This window comes from Leptinotarsa decemlineata, unplaced genomic scaffold, assembly GCF_025532065.1.
Source record: "Leptinotarsa decemlineata unplaced genomic scaffold, Ldec_3_MD MMD2_tig00026282_RagTag_RagTag, whole genome shotgun sequence".
In the NCBI taxonomy this organism is placed as follows: domain Eukaryota; kingdom Metazoa; phylum Arthropoda; class Insecta; order Coleoptera; family Chrysomelidae; genus Leptinotarsa; species Leptinotarsa decemlineata.
Genome location: NW_027412668.1, coordinates 4,988,000 through 4,995,913, shown reverse-complemented (window position 1 = coordinate 4,995,913; position 7,914 = coordinate 4,988,000). Strand labels below are relative to the sequence as shown.

General features: G+C 36.4%; 1 protein-coding gene across 1 annotated transcript in view; it reads left to right on the top strand.

The window, feature by feature from the left end:
• The first annotated feature begins 847 nt into the window (after window positions 1–847).
• The window catches only part of pasilla (RNA-binding protein Nova-1-like protein passilla), a 118,389-nt gene continuing 111,322 nt past the window's right edge, over window positions 848–7,914 (top strand). The window contains 1 exon segment of the mRNA XM_074179672.1: window positions 848–1,004. The gene's annotated coding sequence lies outside the window, so the exon portion shown is untranslated.

The following is a 7,914-nucleotide window of genomic DNA, read 5'->3' as shown; positions in this document are numbered from 1 at the left end:
ATAAACAACATATGATTCATTTATATTTTCTGACACTGGTATTCTGTGATGCCAGTGTGAGTTGTGACGTGTTGTGTCAAAGTCAAATTTAAAAATATGTGATTTGCTTGCTGTATCTCTGTTCGAACTAGACCGGTTCTGGTTGGCTATTCTACGACAGCAATAGAAGAATGAGGTTCAGAAATTACTTTTATGAAAAGGCCATACGTTTTCCTATGGTCATTATCTACATTTTCGACAAGCATATCATCAAAAACAAATATGCTTCCCCCACTATATTCCTATGACTCCGTAGGAATCATAACAAAAAAACGCAGCTGCATAGTCTATCGTAAATCTATTCAATCTACGATTGATTTACGAAAGTTGGGCGATTTGAAACAACAAACTGAAGACCAAAGCACACCTACTAATTACAGTCAGATAATGAACAATCAATTGCATACCAAAAATGTTATCGTTTAAATCATCTCAATCCACAATTCACTATAATTTTTGACATTATTAATAGAAATACCTATGGACTTTCATCAAGACTAACCGTTGTTGAATGGTCACATTACTGTTAATAACCCTGTTAAATACGATTTTTGAGCAATAAGAAATAGACAATCGAAAAATTCCCATTTGGCTCTGGGCCACAACCAGACTGACCAACGAACTAACTCAGCCGAGTATTCTGACATCTCGTGTACAAGTTTCCTACTTACTTACTACTTTTTGACACCAAACCAACGTTGTGATATATCACCAAGAGATGGAACATGTATGATTTTCAAATGAATAGTCAATTTCAAATACTTATCACTGATTGAACAGAAACCAAGGGAATTTGATTATTTAAATTAACAGTAAGACGTTGTCTAGGTTGCTTACGTAACGTCAGTTGTTTTATAATTTTTTGCATTTTCATTTTTGCCCTTCGCTTCATAAATTTTTTGTGTCTTTTCCATTTTCATTCGCGAAGTGAAATACTAAATTATGGGTAATTCATAATCAGTGAGGTGAGTAACATTGAGAAACATAGGTACATAGTTATATTGGTTTTAGGTGATACTTTTCTTATTTTTTCGCTTGAATTAATCACGAACGTCAGATTGTCATAACTGTCACATCGGTATTTATATTTTAGGAGTCAATATAAATGTAGGGTGATGTGTCAGATTAAGAAAGATCGATATTTTTTTTTCAATATTGAAATTGGAAAACATAGTTTGGTAGTTTACGCAATGAAATCGATTGACATTGGCCTATACCTTATGAAAATTCATATCAAAACTTACTAATTTATTTTGATTTTTACTGAAATGTTTACAAAATCGCGACACATCTTTCGCTATATAATAGCTTTCTCAAGCAGAACCAATGGGCTTGTTTCATGCTATTGAATATGATACTGATTTGCTTATAGACTGATCGAGTTAGGGGTATATTATACCTATTAATATTTGCAGAAAACAGAAAAATTCGAGAAGCAAGAGTTTAAATTGGCCACGTGTCTGTTGACCAATAAAATTGATCGTATCTATAGCGGTGTTGCCAAGTGCCAATTATTTTAACAAAAATACGAAGTTTTGAAACATTAGAAAGAGTATATTGTCTCATACATTCAAGAAAGATAGCTGACTGGGTGGCTATATGGCTAATATATAATATTTAAGATTGAATTTCTTATTTTTGGTGGGTGGCATGAATGCATAATTGATTTTATTAGGGTTCATGAGCCTTCGAGAACCATTTAAAAATATAGCTTGTTAAATTCTATTTAGAACCACGGTTTTCGATTACATTTTATTTCATATGGAGAATTTTTTCATGAATTTAAACGTTAACGGGTTCATATACACTTCCATTATTAAAATTTCTGTGATATCAACATGAAAATGTCTACTGCCTGAGATATTTCAAAAATAACGTTTTTATTGCGTTTTGTGTTATTTGGATCCCATGTATAATTAATTCTCCCTTCCAATGCATTTCTTTCACTTTACTCTTAGATTTAGTTGTTGGAAGTGAGTGTGATTTTACTTTGAATCATGAATGAATCAGAAACTGTTTATACGATCCGTGAATTTTACAATTTGGCAATGTTCATTATTTGTATTGTTCCTATTGGTCAATCGAACAAAAAGCGGGACTAGGTCCGTGACGTCACGGGCCTAAAAAATCCGATTTTTAAAAATTAATTACGGGAAAACAACGCTATTTAGAGATCTGAAACGAAGTACACTATTTTTCAATTTGAAATTACTACCAAATGAACTGTAAACCAAGAATCATAAAACAAGCCCATTATAGTTGACCCTCTTTTATGGCTTGGTGTAAAACCTAGATGTAGCCCATTCCGTGGTCCCCCCACATAATTTAAATAATTTTTTAATTTACAAATATCATTCTATCATAGAACGTGTTTCTTGTGTAATGTCATTAATTCCATGGGGTTGTTCTAATATATTTCATGAGGAAAAGTTACAGTTAATACAAGTTTAGAAATATTAGTGTTGAAAATCAGAGTATCATTATTTCAGATATGTCGAAAGTTACGAAGTTACAATTGAGCGTTTGGAAGCAAAATCAAAAAATTTCAATCAAAGATAATTTTTTTCAGAATATTGTTGTTCTCTCAGCGCTTCATTATTACACCCCATAAGCAGCTCGAGGGTGAACAGCTAACTCTCAAAAGTTCTCCATGCACAATGATTCTCATCTAGTGGAATTAACACGTGGCTCTACCGCTTCGAAAAGGGGGAATTAACCTGTGTACATGTATATATAGGATTGTTTTATAAATGTTTTCTTTCATCCGAGGATATATCTGTAACTTTGTGATCAAGTGCAATCATTGTTTTTCAATACTTCCATAAATATATACTATAGAATGTATTAAAACTGCAAGAGAATGTCTGTGTTTCAAAAATCAGTGATTTTGAAATCCTCATTGTTAAATATAACTGCTGATAAGTTGATTAATCAAACTATCACAAAAATTTGAATTATAATAAATGCATTTATTCTTTAATAACACTCGAAACTCAACTATTTTATTGTATGCAGTTTATTAGACAATTTCTATAATTGCCTATTTTATCGGTTATCTGACTCTCAGATTTGGCGAAGTCGCTGTTGTAAAAATTTACCAGCACCGTTGAAATATTGCGCATATAACTTAAATATAGTCATAGTAAACTCAATAGTAAACTATACTAATAGTAAACTCAAGAATCTTAGCTAATTATTGCAATATATTAACAAATATTCTATATTATAAATATCAATCATAAATGTTTTAATATAAATTCCCACATCATCAGAAAATTAATTAATTAAATTTTTGATGTTCCTGTTAATCTAATATATACACACATCGGAAAAGTCTAGGGATATTTTTATAACATAGTAAATATCATAAAAATAAATGCATGAGGTCGTTTAATTTTGATTAAATTGGTACACTCGACCACCTTGTAGATTTCTATGGTTTGAACAAATCCTGCAAAAACGGTAACTAATCTTTCATCAAGTTTTTTACAAACTGTAGGTTTTCAGATAAAATGAATAATCTGAAAGTGTCGAGTTTGTACATTCTATGCAGTTCTTGCTCAGCAATTAAACTGGAAATATTGTGCTTTAACATGGAACGCCATCACTTACCATTGGCTGAGATGAATAGAGCTGTAGGGCTTCTTCAAGGTGGCATGCGACAAAATGATGTAGCTCTTCGTTTGGGGGTCTCCCAAAGTGTTATCAGTCGATTGTGGCGGCGTTTCCGTGAAACTGGCAGTCCAGCCGAACAACATCCAGGGCGAGGACGCGCTACAACTGCAGTTCAAGACCGATTTTTGGTCTTAACCGCAAGAAGACAACCGACAATCACAGCACCTGAGTTGGTTAACGTGTTGCAGCAGACGCAACACGTCACCATTGGTCGTGATACTGTCAGAAATCGACTGCATAAAGCAGATCTCCACAACAGAAGGCCACTTAGATGTCCACCTTTGTCGAGAGGCAATCGCGGTAAAAGATTAGAGTGGTGTCAAGAACATCAAAACTGGGATGCAAATGATTGGGCCACAGTTTTGTTTACAGACGAATCCAGATTTGGATTTCATCCAGATTCTCGTCGAGTAAGACTGTGGAGACGACCTGGAAATAATGAACGTTTGAGACACGTCCAGGAAGTCCACACATACAGAGGTGGTACAGTAATGCTATGGGGCGGAATCATGATCGGTGGCGGAACCGATCTCGTTTTTCCAAATCGCTCCCTCACAGCTCGACAGTACCTCGACACCATTCTTCTACCTATCGTCCGTCCGTTTGCTGGTGCTGTTGGTGAAAACTTCCACCTAATGCACGATAATGCTCGTCCACATGTCGCACGTCTAGTGACTGACTGGCTCACCAACGAAGGAGTTGATGTATTGCCATGGCCAGCACAATCACCGGACCTGAATATCATCGAGCATGTGTGGGACATGCTTCAACGAAGAATTACTCCGCATATGGGGAACATTCACACAACGTTTCAATTGAGAGAGCTTTTAATCGCTGAATGGGCAAATGTACCTCAACAAGACATTGACAATATCATTTTGTCGATGCACGATATATGTAGGGCCGTAATAAACCAGCGTGGAGGCCATACTTTGTACTGATTCCAATTTTTTTTGTATTATGATTTTTTTTCGGAGTGCCAAAGAAGAGCCATATTTTTTTTTTAGTTTTGCTTATATGCGCACTAAGTATTTTTGACCATTCAATAAATTTTGTTGTAAGTTACAGTCGTTTAATAATCACCCGTCAACTTATTTTTCCCTAAAGCGATCTAAAAAAAAATTATTGCCATTTTTAAAAATATCCCTAGACTTTTCCGATGTGTGTAAAAATGGATGTTGGTTGGTTGGTTGGTAACTGATAAACTTCTACATCGCTCAACCGATCGTGATGAAACTTGAGATGTATAAGTAATTTTTCATAGAGAAGGTTTTTAGGCTATCAGTTTTTCTGTAACTCGCCACTAGATGGCGCTGTAGAACATTTTTTTTGAAAGCATTGTTCTATAACGCTGCGCACGCCTAAGTTCGTTGATTTTGATTCTGTCAAAACATTGGAACAGCAATATAGTACTAATTAGTACTACAACTACCAAATTCTCCGCAGGCGAAGCCGCGGGCAACAACTAGTAACAAATAAGAAAAACATTCGGCCGCTACTCGCTATCAGCTGATTATGAAATACAATTTCGTCAAAATTCGTATGGTTTGAATGTCCATTTTGAAGTGAGCGATTTATGAAAATCTTGAACATGAATTTAAACGAAATGTCAAATTCAGTCAAAGTAAGAGAGAAAATTTTTCCCATCTAACCAAGTTCGCCATATACCTAACCCGTTAAAAAATAAAAACTCTTGAGAGCATCTGATGATGAAATCTCAATATTGAAACCTTCATCATTCACAATCCATCATCTACAAAATTGATTACGAACTTAAAATAACAAAATTATTCTGCAATGCATACCAACTCGGTTCATTTTGCGGCAATCTTAATTCATTTCTAAATCCTGTAAAATCGTCAGGAGTTCGGATCCCCTTCTCTGCATGGTCCGTGACCATGAGAGAGCAGGGATTGGAGCATTTCTCTTTAGGGCAGCTGCCCGAGCAGCTGATGAACTCGATTTAGTTTTCGACACTGAACACTCATATAAAAGCCGCAGAGATCACCTCACTTCTGCGGAAACACAAGGATAAGCCAATGCATGGGGTCTCCTTCAATAACACGCCTGACGCCTGACGTTCGCTTTTCTCAGCTCGAGTGTGCTGAAGTCGGAAATTGAGAGGTTCATCATGGTTTGCCAGGATGGTGTCTTCAACACCTTAGTCTACCGCAGTTGCGTGATGGGTATAGAGGTTCCAGACACAAGGTGCAGGGCCTGCCGCGAGGCGCACGAGACCCTAATGCACTTGCTATCAGCATGTTCAGCATATGCGGTCTCAGCCTATATCTATCGACATAACGTGGCCCTAAAAGTGCTATATTGTCATCTACGGCACTCTTACGGTATTGACGAGACACCGGTGTTGCCCTACGCTCCGGGGGATATTGAATCCGTTGAGGAGAACGAGAAGTGCCGAATATTCTGGAACTATTCGTTCCACACCCTCAAGCTCATACAAGCTAATAAGCCTGATGTAGTCCTTCTCGACCACCAGAGCGATATTTGTCGTGGAGTTTTCAACTCCTGGCGAGACGAATATCGTCCGAAAAGATGAAGAGAAACGGATAAAATATCAAGATTTGCTCTTCGAACTCTGCAGAGTTCTCTATCCAGACCACTCCATCAAAATGGTTGTTCTGATTATTGGAGTCCTTGGTGGAATGATGCCCTTTCTACTCTCGAATTTTAAAATCATACAGGCTTGCCGCACTTAGGCAGAAATCTTAGCTGGACAGATGCAGAAGGCTGTCATTCTTGGCTCAGTGCGCTTGCCCAGAGCACTTACCCAGAGCACATGATTCCTCGTTCCGAGAATCATGTGCCCTGAGCACATGACCACTTACACCACGGTGTGGGGAGTGGTCGTTGGTTGATAATGCTGGCACGCCCTCCCGAATGTATCGGGGCTTTGGAGGATAGGGCCTGACCAGCGCATACTTCGGTTGAAAAATAAATATATAATAATAAATGTTTTCATTGAAAGGTTACTCAGTACAAGATACACTAACCTAACCTAACAAATGACAGAATTCAACATCTGATGATAGATCAACGCAGATATAGTTCTTTCAACCAGCTTGTTTTTCTATAGATTGTATTGAGCAAAAAAGGCCGAAAATTTGCCATTTTCGTAATTTGGAATGGCTGTAATTCTGAAAATTAGGAAGAGCACTGATTTTTTTTGGACTCAATCTACACGCCAAAATACGTAGGTGCACCCATTCTTTTTTCAAAATCGGAGGGATGCAACCTATCCAAAATTTCACCAAACGGTCATTGATATTCGCGATCTAAAAAGAGATTTGGGTAAATTTTCGTTATGTGGACACCCGGCGATTTTGAAAAAATTTTTGACTGTACTTACGTATTTTGATGCGTAGATTACGAATCCAAAAGAAAAAAGCGGCGCTCTCCTTCATTTAAAAAGTTACGGCCCTTCAAAGTTCAGAAAAGGGCAACTTTTCAGCCTTCTTTTTCACTAAATAAACTATTTAAAAACACAAGCATTTATTCACTAGGTCACCTTTACACCTTATTCCTCCTTCTTTAACACTTTTCACTTCAATAATCAACATTTTTCTTATAAAAATGTTAAAAAATGTACGAAGCTGCTTTTTGGTTACATATCACTGTATTTTACGTTTTTAAGGTTGATGATGTGGTTGGTACGACTGATGCAGTCCATATTCCTGAAGTAATTCAAATGTTTTTTACCTTCATTCTTTAGATCGTAAATTGGTTTTTGGTGGTGTATTACGAATTTGAAATAGTAGGCGACGGCAAATACCAACCGCTTTTTTCTGAAATGTCACTAGTAACTAACCTAAAAATAGAATAATGTCACCAGGAGAAGCATTCGTTTTTAAATTAAGTTTTTATAAGAAAAATGTTGATTATTGAAGTGAAAAGTGTTGAAGAAGGAGGAATAAGGTGTAAAGGTGACCTAGTGAATAAATGCTTGTGTTTTTAAATAGTTTATTTAGTGAAAAAGAAGGCTGAAAAGTTGCCCTTTTCTGAACTTTGAAGGGCCGTAACTTTTTAAATAAGGGAGAGCGCCGCTTTTTTCTTTCGGATTCGTAATATACGCATCAAAATACGTAAGTACAGTCAAAAAATTTTTCAAAATCGCCGGGTGTCCACATAACGAAAATTTACCGAGATTTGCATTTTCCTACCAAATATGCAACTTTCGTCTAA